Source organism: Solanum pennellii, chromosome 4, assembly GCF_001406875.1.
Source record: "Solanum pennellii chromosome 4, SPENNV200".
NCBI classification, from domain to species: Eukaryota; Viridiplantae; Streptophyta; class Magnoliopsida; order Solanales; family Solanaceae; genus Solanum; species Solanum pennellii.
The window spans coordinates 20,270,736-20,286,799 of NC_028640.1; the positions used below are offsets into that span (position 1 = coordinate 20,270,736).

The 16,064-nt window shown below is 32.6% G+C and overlaps 1 pseudogene; it reads right to left on the minus strand.

The window, feature by feature from the left end:
* Nucleotides 1-9,131: 9,131 nt before the first annotated feature.
* LOC114076864 overlaps nt 9,132-16,064 on the minus strand; it is an 11,763-nt pseudogene continuing 4,830 nt past the window's right edge.

Below are 16,064 nucleotides of genomic sequence, written 5' to 3' on the forward strand. Positions count from 1 at the left end.
GGGTGGGGTATATTGAAAGTTAGTGCTAGGGTGAAGTTTGAGTAGCCCAATTCATGATCCTCTTTTGGGGTTTTCTTGCCTGTGTTCTTTTTCCCCAAGAGCATGATTATTTTTATTGTTGAACCGGCATGTCTATATCGTGTGTACATAGTATAACTCTGAAGCATGATGGCTAAAACAAAAATGATATCCTTATGTAATGAAAATGATGCATGGCTAGGCATAGTAATTGATAAATGTGTGGCTCTAAGCATGACATACAGATACACCACTGCATGACCCTAAGTCTAAGACTCGAACTAGGTGTCTGAAAACCTGGTAGAGTAATGAGATGTCAAGTGAGTGTGATGAAAATTTGAATAGTCCACTATTTGTACTGAGCTAGAACTTGCCTTGTTAGTCCAGCTAAAAGTAAGATGTAATAGACAATTAGGAAAGGATCATAGGCCCTTGTTCAATATAGCCAATTTTTAGCCTAAATAAAACAAAAAAACGAATGAAATTAATCCCTCTTATCCAAATGATTTGACCTTAAAATAGACCTTTCTTTTTCACCCCAACTGATCTTTTCTGGGAATAATGTGTTGTCCCTGGTCCCTCCTTGGACATGTGCACCTCAGCTTATGCCAAAAGCATAAGTTGAGGGTGGCTAATGTAGTAAACAACCTTTTCGTGACCCTGACCCAACTTTGGGTATTATGTACTCTGACTCATGGAAAAGTCATGAATTGAGGGTGGCTATTATTAGGAATGCTTTGGAAAGTGGGGTTGAAAGAACAAAGAGAGAGAAAGAACAAAAGTAGAGTGACTCAAGAACCAGTTGAAAGAAAAGTGAAATAAAAAAATAATAAATACAAGCAAGAAAAGAAAAGAGTCACTTACACAAATGAAGAAAGAATAGAAAATAGCAAGGTGAAAGAATATGAGAAATTGGGAGAAATAAAACGATAAAAAGTGGTATGTTTAGCAAATATGTCAAGGAGGGCAAAAAGTCACTAAAGTATACCTAAATATACCCTACCTGACCCTGAGCCTATGTTATAAGCTAAGAAAGTCCTATCGTGATCCTAAGAGTTGTATGGCGAACTTAAAGTAGTGAAAATAAGGGCAAGCTTATGGCAATGTGTATGAATGAGTTGTGAATTTTTTCTGAGAGTGAGTGTTGAAAAGTAATCCTTATACTCAAACTGAAATCATTGTGTGAAAAATGAGGATGTTGTTTTGAAGTGAGGACACTAGTTGCAATACCAGAAATATTAGCACCTCGATGAGAAATTGAAGAGGATAGGTGTCAGTGCGTGGTGAGTTTGTGTCATGGTCTTGTTCCACATAATTCAAACCTAAAGGTGATAACATGCATAAACATGATGAGACTAATCGGGATTGATAGACAAATGATTGCAAAACCTAAAATATGGATACTATTGTACAAAGATTTTGTAGTGAGTCATAGTGCACACTTGAGGACAAACAACGAATTTAAGTTGAGGGTGTTGATGTACCGTGGTTTCACGGTATTTTTAATGCTTTTTCGTTATGTTTAGTGTGTGTCCAAAAGACTTTTTTTATCGATGTTTATGTGAGTTTCTCCTTATTTGCAGGAAATCTGTCCAAAGATGAACGCGGAAGTTTTCGAGCGAGAAATGCAGAAGAGACCACCTACGGAGCTTATGACGGTTCGTCGAGCTTCTGACGGTCCATAGGTGACATCGTAGTGAAGCTGCTGAAGGAAGATGGGGAAGTGTGACCTAGTGTGGGATTATAGAAGTCCATGACGGACCGTCATATCCACGACGTCCGTCCTGCTAGTTCGTCATAATAATCAGAGAGTAGTCCCAGTACCCAAATTTCAAGAAGTTAAAGTATTATGGAACGGAGACCCTCGACAGACCGTCGTGCTTGGAACGGTCCGTCATGCCAGTTCGTTGAGTGTAATGAAGAAAGTAGCAGAAGAATTTATGAAGTATGGGACGACGCAGGCCATGACGGCCCTTAATAAACACGACGGTCCGTCACGAGGTCCGTCGACCCAGACGCGTTTTGACAGATTTTCAGTAATTAGAATCCTTCATTTATTAGGTTTTTGTTTTTTTATAAATAGTTCGAAAAACCTCGTTTTTGGGGTTAGACTTTTTTGATAGTTAGACTTTTTGATAGTTAGACTTTTGGATAATCTTTAGTTCTCTTGTTCAAGTATTGAAGGATTAATTTCAGCAATTTGTACACTTTTTCTGGAATCGATTGTTGGTGCTTTTGTTGCTTAATCAAGTAAATTTCTGGATTTTATTATTTCACATTAAAGTAAGTGCATGAATTCTTATATTAAATATATGAATAGTGTGATTATGACCATGAGTAACTAAACTCCATAACTAGGGTTGTGGGAACCATGGGTGAATAATGAGGTAAAATCTAACTAAAATAGCAATTCTATAATAGTGTCTTGCATGTATTGATCATTCTTTCGTTTAGAAGTCTTTTTAACGGATGTCCAACGTTAAAACTCGCCTTAATGCTACTTGTCGGACCAATGAGGTAGATAATAGGAAAAGAATTATCAACATAGATTTAGTGTACACTATCTAATACGCTAGTGTTGATTGGTACGAGGTAATAACTTAGTCAAATATCGAATACAATGCTTGATATGAGGTAAAGGTAAGGGTTAGTATAGCAACACATGTAGCCGGACCAAGGTGCGGAGTGAAATTTTCTAGATGCCGGACCAAGGATTTCGAGATACATAACTTATCACTGTACATTCAAGATACTAGGAAAGAATTGTTATAATTAGAATTATCAAGTTAAGAACCTGTGGGAAACACTTAAGCCCTAGTTACTTTTAGTAATTGATTAAGCTCCAAGATTTGAATCTGTTAGTTGTTTACTTTAGTTTAGTTAATTATTTTCATTAATTTAGAAATAAAACCCCCTTTATTGTCTTTTGTTTTCTAGGGAAATAATTGACTAAATAATAGTAATAATAGAATAAAGTTAAGTCTAATATATTTTCCTCGTGGGAACGATCCCAACCTCATTAGTTGGGTTCTTTACTTGATACGACCGCTTTACTTCTTATTTGAGAAGTAATTTTGAGCGTATTAGTCAACACCACATCTAGAACTATAGGGTGAATCTTCCTCTATGGGGAGTTATCACCTCCCATTGTCAAGTTCACTCGGTGCTAAGCTATGTCCCTTTATTAAAATGTCTTTAAGCTTTTAATCATCAATCGTAGCTTAGCTTAGGTCATAGGGTCTAACCCTTGTATAATCATCATCATCAATAGCTCAATAAGAATTGCATGAGTATAGGTCCTTTCATTACAATTCATATAAGTGAGGTTTAACACATTAGAATTTCATATCATAATAATGCACATTGATAGTAATCACCATCCTTATAACACATACACCTTACTCAACATCACAACATAGTAAAGACATTTCAATTCAACATCATACCACCCTATCAATCCTAATACAAGACTTACTTCAATATAACATCATGACTTAACCACAATTAATCACAATTGGAAGTAAAGGATAAAGATCATAAGACTTACCAAGTCTCCCTAATAATTCATCATTAAGGCCTTACCATAAACCCTCAATTAAATACAATTTAGATGTACAACTTCATAATTAAATAATCAACATGATAACAAGGCTAGGAGAATCACTACATCACAGTTCAATACTAGCTCATAGTTTACGATAAGACACTTAGGTTGATTCACTTTCTAACCTAGATCATGATATCAAGAACTAGCATGAAAAACCATAATTCACTATAATTTGTTCATGTATAATGTAACAAAATCAATTAATATTAATTCAACCAATAACCAAGTCAATTGAATCAATTTCAACCTAATTCATGTCCATATCAAACCTAGGGTTAAGGGTTAGGGATCATCATCTACAAACTATACCAAATCACCAAGATATTCTATAATAAAGTTAAAATACATGCTAATATATCCATATTATACAATAGAAAACATAAACAATTCAATTCATAACCTAATTTTTCGATATTGAGAAGAACCCACATGAAAACCCAACTTTTGAAAATCTTTTGAAGGAACCCTTTAAGGAAAGAGGTCTCAAAGGTGAATTTGATCTCATAGGTCAACGTTTGATGAAGATTTGATGGTGAAATTGTTCCTTTTTCAGCCCTCAAATCCCTCCCCTATATATTCATCAATGGTGTATTCCAAATAGAGACAGAAAGAAGAGAGAAGGAAGAGGATTTGTTTTGAGAGTTGTGTTTAATCTAATGAGGGTTGGGGACTTTATATTAGGGATTAATTAACTTGATTAGACTGATTAAACCCCTAATTAATCACCTAACCCCCTAAATAATTAAATGAAATGAAGTTAAGATGTGCAGGGAATTTGACCCTCACAAACGGAACCTTGATCGATGGACCGTCTGTTAGTCGATGACTGCCCCCCCCCCCTCCCCGTCCTACACACTCATCGTTTTGGTCAGAGACTTGTGAAGGCGAGGTCTCTATAAATTTGTCTAAGTGTGGGACGACGGTTGTCATCGACGCCCCATCGATCCACACACGAGCCGTTGATGGCCTCTCGTGGTTGCACACTGCCCAGGCAATGCTGCCTCCTACGTGCTAGGGTCCTCCTCAAGGGTCCTTGGTTGGTCCTTGGAGATTTTCACCCGGACGTTTCGACCACGAATCATACTAAGCACCTATCAACTACCCTTCCACCAATTATCATGGAATTCCAACTTCTAAAAGTTCGTCAAATAGGCTTAGGCACGCTAGTACCTCCTAGAACGAGTTTTCGAACGGTCGTTCTTGGACATTTTGGGTCCTGAACTTCCTAAATGACTTATATTCATTAAAATAGGTCTTAAAAAAGTGTTTAGACCCCATGAAACCTACGTTAGGCTTTAAGACTAGTCTTGGATTTTCGAAATGTTACAACTGTGGCGGGCCAGACACGACTTGAAGTCCTAAATAAATCCCAAAACATTGTTATTCTGCAGTTTTTGGTTTTTAGAGCTAAGGAGTGAAGCCCAGGAAATTCTTGACAGTTTTCCACCATTCTTGAGGCTAAATGTAAGATTTTAACCCTGAGTCCACTTTTCGATCTATAGAATATAACCTAATGGGTAATTATCGATGGGTGAGGGTTTCGATCTACAAACTATGGCGGAAAAAGACCTAATATGGATACTTGGAATCATGAGCATGATCTAGGGTTGATTGAATTGTTAGTAATTTGGGTAATAGTGATTGTTTATTGATTTTCATATCATATTGATTGTTTATAGACCAAGAACAAGCGGAATGAATCCGAAAAAGGAGGGATCAAGTTTCTTATAGTTTCAAGCTTGTCTCGAGGTAGGTGATGGTTGTGATTCTATGATTGTGTGATGTGTGTTTGTTCTTTCTTCCTTATGATACATGTATGTATATGGATATCTATTATTCACAATTGTTGTAAATGCGATAGAAGATTGATGAATACCATGAATCAAGACTTATTTGTATAAACTTGAGAAGATACTTGTGTCTGTGATTGTGGTGTGTTAAATGAATCGATTGCCACATTCTAACATAACTAATTGGGATCAGTTACCACGTTCTGACATAATTATGAAATCAATTGCCACATTTCGTCATAAACATTGGATCAAGTACCACATTCCGATATGCTGACAATTTGGGTTTGGGTTCCATGAGAGGACCAATGATTTGATATAATTGTGTATCTTGAGAAATATGAAATTGTAAGTTGTTCATAAATGTTGAAAATATTGTATATGTTCGATATATGCATGTGGTTATATTGTTGTATTGACTTATATATGTTGCACTTAGTAGGATAGCCGGAATTGTGTATCTCGGATTCGCCACTGCAAAAATGTTGGTAGAGTCAAATCAACACACAGTTGCTCTCGCCAAACCTTTTATCCTAAAAAATTTGTTGTTCTGCAAAACTCTGTATTATATTGTTCTGCTTCCTTTACTATTTTCTGCAGTAGTCGGAATTTCTCGGATTGATACACGAGAAAACCCTCATTATCTAAGTTGTGCGAACTCTTCATTTTTGCAGGCGAACCCATCTCGACACGACTCTAGTGCAGGTACGGGTGCGGGGTGCGTGTCGGATTTGGTCAATCCAATACAGAAACTTTGACCGAAGCCAAAAAAAGATTGGGGAAGGAAAAATCAATTTCCGACGACGTAAAGAGTACAAAGCTTAAAAAAGTACGGAGAAGAGAGAAGATAAGAATAGAAGAAGAGAAAATCAGTTTCCGGTGACAACGCCGGAAAGTTGAGAATTGAAAAGAGAAGAAGAAGTGTTTTTTTCTTGAAAGTTGAAATAAGTAAAAGAATTATTTATTTTTCTTGAAAGTTGAAACAAGTAAAAAGAAATATACATAACCTTTTTTTAATCTTTCTTGAAAAGTACATGCTCTTTACTTTTTCTTGAAAAGGTACATTGACTTTTCTTAAATAAGTACATGGTCTGCAAAGAGCTAGAGAAAGGTTTTTTTAAAAAAAAAATAAGTGTAGTTTCATTTAGTACTTAGTATATATATTAAAGTGTGTTAGTACTCTTATGTATACTCAATTGTATTACATAAAATGGGATTAATGAAGTAATAAAATCCATACCATTAAATTATACTATAAGTTATATTAAAATTTACTTTTTAAATAGAGATTCTATCGGAAACAACTTTTTACCTTATATAGATAAAATATAAGGTATTTCTACATTTTACATCTACAAATTTCATTGTAAAATTATATTAAATATATTATTATTATTTTGTTAAAATTTTAAATATAATATTATTATTTTGTTAAATTTTCAAATTTTAACACGTAATGTATAAATTTTAAATCCACGCAGACTAGACGTTATAAGCTATAAGATTAAGAAGTTTAATATCTTCATAACTATATTTTAATAAAATTGAAATATTTTAGCCGTATCCACGCACCCATAACCATGCTCGGATACGCACCCACGAATCTTAAAATTTAAATTTCACCGAATCCGACTCTCGGATTCACATCCGTCTCGGATAACCGCACCCAAGTCCGAGCGACTTAGCTCATTATCCAGAAATGAAAAATAATGCAATATGTTGAAGTTGTTGGAAATGGAAGGAGATGCTGAATTCAGATATCCATAGCCTTGTCAAAAGAGCAAACGTAGCATCTAACCCTTTGTCCTCTTCTTTAAGTTTAGTCCGGGTTATGTTGGATCAGTCTGAAGTCGTACCTATATATCAAAAGAGTTGTACACCATCGGGGGGATATGTTATATGAAGACCACTCAGTGGATTCAACCCCCTTAGAAACCTTAGAAAGGGGCAGGTACCCCATGTTTAATTTTCTTCAAAATTTACATTTTCTCAAGTTAGTTCTTCTGTATGTGAGTTTTATCAAGTGTAGTTGGTCGGAGAAGATTAGTAGCGTAGTTGTTGGCTACGTTAACTTTAACATTGTTGATGAGCATTTGATTCCCCACCTTGTAGTCCCCTCCCCTTATTCCCTCCCGGACCCCCAGTTTAAAATTTTAAATAAGTTATGTTTGATGTTTTGACCATTTTTTTAATTCCCTCCATAGCTAACAGAAACACGAAATGGGATAGAGGATCCTCCTGCCTGAATGGGGGTTTCATGTGTTTTTGCACAGACGTCCTTCATGTTGATGATTAGTCACGATGTATTGCTGCTGACTGATTTTTTCCCCTCCCATATTCCTTATTGCCATAATTTATAATTGGATATACCTTTAAATTATGTTACGTTGATGGCTTGACCCGGGGAGAACTGTAACTTATTGTATGTAACAGACTTACATGGGTAGTTCAAAGCAAACAGAAGGTCAGGGTAACATAGAATGTAACCAGTTAACATACATATTTTCATTTTCACAATTTCTTATGCAGTTTAAAGTCTTGGGAAGTTAGAGTGTGGTAAGATCGAGGTGTGTCATCGCCATCTCCTAATCGACTTTTAATGTGAAGTAGCTTATTGTTTCTGCTGTATTTTGTTTTGCGCTCTAGTTATACCACTCCAAGTAGCTTGCCTTTATATTGCAGTAAATGAGTTCTAATTAACTGAATCACATGTAGACTTTTTTGAGGGAGAATCACTCAGGTGATGGTCACAGCTTAAGGTAGTTCAATCTTCCTCAGGTCATAATATGACATCGATAAGAAGATAATGTCGTTTTGAAACTTATAATGTTTTACATTGAGATATTATGAAATCCTGTTTAATTTGAATCTAAAAATGTTTGTGCATATTGAAATTGTCATATGAGAAACATTTTCAAGCGATCCTATCGAGAAATAAAAGAATTTACACTTGATGCATGTTGTTTAAGTTATATGAATTTAGAGCTGACTAGCTACAGGTTTTTGAGCCCTTTTTAGTTGTGTCAACTTAGTATTCATTGCATTTTATTTAGAGTTCTAACTTGTGTTAAGGAAACGAGGGGTCACTTAATTTTTTAAAGAGAAAATAAGAAAATTTGATTTAAAAGACTCTAATAGATTAAATTATTATAAATTTAGAGAAAATGGATAAAAAAATTTTATTTACGCTTCAAGAAATTTTTTAAAGCATTTGAAGCGCCCACAAACCTGGGATTTCTGGGCGTTGATGGACTGTTCTCATCTGGGTTTTGTCGTACTGGACTAGTACTATTTTGCTAATTTCTCGCTGGGTTTTGTGAAGAAGATGAGTATAGGGTTCGTCGAGAATGGTGTATGCATTGCCAGCGTACTAGTTAGTTTCTTTGATTTAACGTCGCTGTTCTAAGGAAGACAAGCGTACTGGGTCGGGTTACTTGGGTACTTGGTGTTGCTGTTGTATGGAAATTTTCGTTTCATCTTTTTCAATTGCTTAAAGTTGAGTCTCCTTTGATATGGAGGCAATGTTTTACTTTCTGATGCGAATTCACATATAGTTGTACTTCAATGTGAGTAATGAGACTGAAAAAATTATCAAGTTAAAAAATAGATTTAATCCATTAAATAACAATACAAATATTTGATGATTTAATTCTACAAATTAAAGTAACAAAAAATATAAATGTACTACTAACTACCATTAGAATAATTTCTTATTGTCATATATATCCATGTGGATATTCAGGATCAGGCGTATCAAAGTAATCCAATTCTTCATCAGTTAAGGCTTTAAATGGTTCATATATCCAATGATGATAGCTACCAAATTTGCAGCATATAACCATTCATCATGATCTCTCGACGATTTTGAGGCACACTAATGAACTGTATTCTCGATTGTTATAGAAATATTTGATTATTTTTACCTAAACTAACTTTGTTTGTAATGAAACACACAACAAAGTCTTTGTGTCTAATTTTGTCGCTTTCTCTCTTAATACATCCATTGAAGATTAATGAAGACACTATTCTTTCACAATCCAGTATACACTTTCTTATATCTTCACTACTTTCTTCATCAAAATGAAAATTTTTCTTTGACCCAATCCTTGATCTTTCCTTGTCCAAAATTTCTTTACTATTGTCTCGTCCTTTTCATTTGGGACCTCCAACAATTGATCTGTTGAAGTTTTCACCCTTGATCGTTTTTCTTTTTAAGTCTAAAAGAAATAGTTTACATGATGATTACCTGAATTCTGAAATAATTCAGTTGGCTCTTTGTTACTGGAATGAGTCTATATACGGATTATCATGGTATTCGATAGGAATTTCATGAATGAATTTTGTTACACCTTATGTCACGATCTGAGCCTACACCCTGAACGTGGTCGGCACTCGAAAATCATTTTTGGTCTCGAAGCGAACCCTCATCGTGGCTGACTCCAATCGGAAGACTAACTAAAGCCTCAAAGCTTAAAAATGAATAAAATTCATTGAACTCAATTACAAAATCTTTAACTCAAAAGATTAACTCCAAATAAAACAATATATTCAACTCGCCAGAAGTAGGCAACTCAAGTCTTTAAAACATTGAACAAAATAAATTAAACGGACTTCTCAAACTCTGTTGTCTATCTATGAAGCCTCTACATGTCAAAGATGGAAGTCAGGAGAAGACCCACGATGGAATCCTCTGACCGGACGCAAGGAGGCTAACCATAACAAACTCGAACTCCATGTGGTATCAAGGAAACTCCCTTTGGTGATCCTAAATACATATATATTCATCATGAAATGATGCACGCCAAATGGCTCAGTACATGAAATGTACGAGCATGTAAGGGGAATTCTAAAGCATAATATAAGCTTGAACTTGATAAAAAGAAAACATCCTTACCTCTTCTTAACTTACTCAACTAAACTCAACTCAAAAATAAGATACTCAAGTCAAAAATATGATACTCAACACAAAGATACTCACTTAAAGATATGATACTCAACACAAAGATACTCAACTCTAGATACTGATCAATTCAAGATAAAGCAACAATAAACTATGCGATATATGGAAAAATTTTAAAACAATATGTAGCAACTCAATGTATTGAAAAATACAATAACAACTCAATGTGTATATACTAAAATATAATATATAACTCAATGAGAGATTCTCTAACCGACAATAATCACTATGAGCTATGTAATGATACAACGTCTCGCCCATGCTACCAGAACTTTTCTATACTTTGTGGGGGCATAGATTATTTAGTGCTTTTTGCTGTAGGAATTAATGAAGAAGGAAATGTTATCAATGCTGAAATAAAAAGGACAGAAGATTTTTGGGTGTTGGAGTTGTAGTAATTAGATTAGGTATGGAACACTCCATTAATAAGAACTTACTATCAGTGTGATGGAGAGAGGACTCACATCTCACTTATTCTTAAGAAAATCTTAGATGAGATTCAGGAGGTACCTTGGACATTTTCCATAGAGATAAAGATAAGTAATAGTATAATAGATAGAATTAGAGTATACTCTAAAATAAGGGAATCAATTGGATGATTCTTTACCAACTTTTTTCTCATTTTAAGTTTAACTCAATACATGATGTTCCATCACAACCAAAATTGATAATACACAATTGAAAAAAGAACATGATAACGTATTTAAGAATAATAAAGCGTTAAAAAAAGATATTTCAATACACAAAGAGACATGTTAATTCAAGAAATTAACTCATCATATTATAAGTGTATTAAAATGTGTGTTAAAAGTATAATGCATCAATAAAATTTGTATTATATGTCAATAATAAATTGCTCTTTGTAATATATATTAAAACGTATCAAAAGTTATCAAGTGAAGAAAAATATGTTTTTGTTATAAATGATAAAGTATTTTTTTGTAAGGGCAACTTTCACATATAGCAAACAAAAAATTCATATTTGTATGCTATAGCAAACTTTTCATAATTGCGCTCCATAGCAAACATAAAACTGTATAATTTGCTATACATATACAATTGTATAATTCGTTCGCCTTTTTCTCTGCAATATTTGAAGTAAAATGTTTGGAAATTGTATAATTAAGTGTATAACACGAAGATATACATTTTGGCATGTGTATATACAATTTTCTCTCGCTTTATACACAGAAGTGTATAATTCTGTTTCTGTTTTGTATAAAGCGAGAAAAACATATATCTTCTTGCTATACACTTATAATTATGCAATATACATACATTTTAATTCGATTCAACTGTATGCAAAACAAATTGTACAATTGCAGCGAAATAGGCCAGCGAATTATACAATTGCGAATTATACAATTGCGAATTATACAATTGCGAATTATACAATTGCGAATTATACAATTGCGAATTATACAATTGCGAATTATACAATTGCGAATTATACAATTGCGAATTATACAATTGCGAATTATACAATTGCGAATTATACAATTGCGAATTATACAATTGCGAATTATACAATTGCGAATTATACAATTGCGAATTATACAATTGCGAATTATACAATTGCGAATTATACAATTGCGAATTATACAATTGCGAATTATACAATTGCGAATTATACAATTGCGAATTATACAATTGCGAATTATACAATTGCGAATTATACAATTGCGAATTATACAATTGCGAATTATACAATTGCGAATTATACAATTGCGAATTATACAATTGCGAATTATACAATTGCGAATTATACAATTGCGAATTATACAATTGCGAATTATACAATTGCGAATTATACAATTGCGAATTATACAATTGCGAATTATACAATTGCGAATTATACAATTGCGAATTATACAATTGCGAATTATACAATTGCGAATTATACAATTGCGAATTATACAATTGCGAATTATACAATTGCGAATTATACAATTGCGAATTATACAATTGCGAATTATACAATTGCGAATTATACAATTGCGAATTATACAATTGCGAATTATACAATTGCGAATTATACAATTGCGAATTATACAATTGCGAATTATACAATTGCGAATTATACAATTGCGAATTATACAATTGCGAATTATACAATTGCGAATTATACAATTGCGAATTATACAATTGCGAATTATACAATTGCGAATTATACAATTGCGAATTATACAATTGCGAATTATACAATTGCGAATTATACAATTGCGAATTATACAATTGCGAATTATACAATTGCGAATTATACAATTGCGAATTATACAATTGCGAATTATACAATTGCGAATTATACAATTGCGAATTATACAATTGCGAATTATACAATTGCGAATTATACAATTGCGAATTATACAATTGCGAATTATACAATTGCGAATTATACAATTGCGAATTATACAATTGCGAATTATACAATTGCGAATTATACAATTGCGAATTATACAATTGCGAATTATACAATTGCGAATTATACAATTGCGAATTATACAATTGCGAATTATACAATTGCGAATTATACAATTGCGAATTATACAATTGCGAATTATACAATTGCGAATTATACAATTGCGAATTATACAATTGCGAATTATACAATTGCGAATTATACAATTGCGAATTATACAATTGCGAATTATACAATTGCGAATTATACAATTGCGAATTATACAATTGCGAATTATACAATTGCGAATTATACAATTGCGAATTATACAATTGCGAATTATACAATTGCGAATTATACAATTGCGAATTATACAATTGCGAATTATACAATTGCGAATTATACAATTGCGAATTATACAATTGCGAATTATACAATTGCGAATTATACAATTGCGAATTATACAATTGCGAATTATACAATTGCGAATTATACAATTGCGAATTATACAATTGCGAATTATACAATTGCGAATTATACAATTGCGAATTATACAATTGCGAATTATACAATTGCGAATTATACAATTGCGAATTATACAATTGCGAATTATACAATTGCGAATTATACAATTGCGAATTATACAATTGCGAATTATACAATTGCGAATTATACAATTGCGAATTATACAATTGCGAATTATACAATTGCGAATTATACAATTGCGAATTATACAATTGCGAATTATACAATTGCGAATTATACAATTGCGAATTATACAATTGCGAATTATACAATTGCGAATTATACAATTGCGAATTATACAATTGCGAATTATACAATTGCGAATTATACAATTGCGAATTATACAATTGCGAATTATACAATTGCGAATTATACAATTGCGAATTATACAATTGCGAATTATACAATTGCGAATTATACAATTGCGAATTATACAATTGCGAATTATACAATTGCGAATTATACAATTGCGAATTATACAATTGCGAATTATACAATTGCGAATTATACAATTGCGAATTATACAATTGCGAATTATACAATTGCGAATTATACAATTGCGAATTATACAATTGCGAATTATACAATTGCGAATTATACAATTGCGAATTATACAATTGCGAATTATACAATTGCGAATTATACAATTGCGAATTATACAATTGCGAATTATACAATTGCGAATTATACAATTGCGAATTATACAATTGCGAATTATACAATTGCGAATTATACAATTGCGAATTATACAATTGCGAATTATACAATTGCGAATTATACAATTGCGAATTATACAATTGCGAATTATACAATTGCGAATTATACAATTGCGAATTATACAATTGCGAATTATACAATTGCGAATTATACAATTGCGAATTATACAATTGCGAATTATACAATTGCGAATTATACAATTGCGAATTATACAATTGCGAATTATACAATTGCGAATTATACAATTGCGAATTATACAATTGCGAATTATACAATTGCGAATTATACAATTGCGAATTATACAATTGCGAATTATACAATTGCGAATTATACAATTGCGAATTATACAATTGCGAATTATACAATTGCGAATTATACAATTGCGAATTATACAATTGCGAATTATACAATTGCGAATTATACAATTGCGAATTATACAATTGCGAATTATACAATTGTATATGTATAGCAAATTATACAGTTTTATGTTTGCTATGGAGTACAATTAAATCAAACCCTAGCTATTCCATTTAATTTAGGTTATTAGTTTGCTATTATATACAATTTTCCCCTTTTTTTAATAGTTTCCCTATTTTTAGTCTTAGCCAAAATAGATATAATTATAGTAGTGTTTTGTTTTCTTTTTGCTGCTTTATATCTTGGGATCTATTTTGGGCTTGGGTCACTTTCAGACCCAAGTATTATGTATGCTTTCTTTTGATTTTAACGAAGGGAAAATTACGTAACAAAACAAACTTATACTATTTAATTACTTATCATAGTTATAGTTTGCTACATTTATCATTCGCGACTAATATTAATACTCATCAATTACGTGGACTAACTTCGAGTTTGTATTATTAGTCATGTTTGTATATGTGTAATTCGCCAGAATATACAAATGCATATGTATAATATACAATTATTTAATCTATATACATATACAATTCACCTCTATCCCACTCTCTTCCCTCTCTCCCTCGCCTCTCTCCTCCCTCTCCCAATCTCGCTCTCCTGTCTCCTCCCTCTCCCAATCTCGCTCTCCTCTCTCCTCCCTCCCAATCTCGCTCTCCTCTCTCCTCCCTCTCCCAATCTCGCTTGCCCTATATACAAATGTATATGTATAATATACAATTATATACATATACAATTCACCTCTCTCCCGCTCTCTGCCCTCTCTTGCTCGCCTCTCTCCTCCTCTCTCTCGATATCGCTCGCCTCTCTCTTTTCTCTCCCAGTCTCACTCGCATCTCTCTTCCCTCTCCCAATCTCTCGTTCCATATATACAAATATATATGTATAATATACAATTATCTAACCAATATACATATACAATTCACCTTTCTTCCACTCTTTTCCCTCTCTCTCTCTGGCCTCTCTCCTCTCTCTCCTGGTCTCCCCGTCTCTCTCCTCCATAAAACATGTAGCTATAAATTAAAATTATCAAACTATAGCTATGGAGAGTAATTTTTTATTTTTAGGTGACTATATCTGAAAGTTTCCTAATAATAAATGAGCATGACCCAAGTTTAATACAAATTTATTTTTATAGGTAAACTAAATTCTAAATTATCTTGCGTAAAGTTGCCGAAATTTTTATTGGTATATGTCTTTATCGTGCTTATCCAAGATCAGATAAAAATTTAAGTTACCTTGAGTTTCGAATCTTGAAATTTGATGGACTCCACCAATAGACGACTTTAAATTTCAAGTGTCCACACTACTTAGAACAATTATTTAAAATTATATATACCAAAAAAAAAAAAGATTTATTCTTATTTCAAAGCTCTAAATAAGTTAATATCTCTAAACCTTCAATTATCAATTGAAGCTATAATTTTACATAATATGCTTGTTAGTTAATTTAGCTTTTAAATTAACAGTACCATGTTAATTCTGACTTTTAAAATTTAAAGAAGGAAAAGCATGCAATTTTGATGTCTCATAATTTCTAGGTAATTATGTATTGGTAATATTTGAAAAAAAAAACATATATATATATATATATATATATATATATATATATATATATATATATATATAAATGCT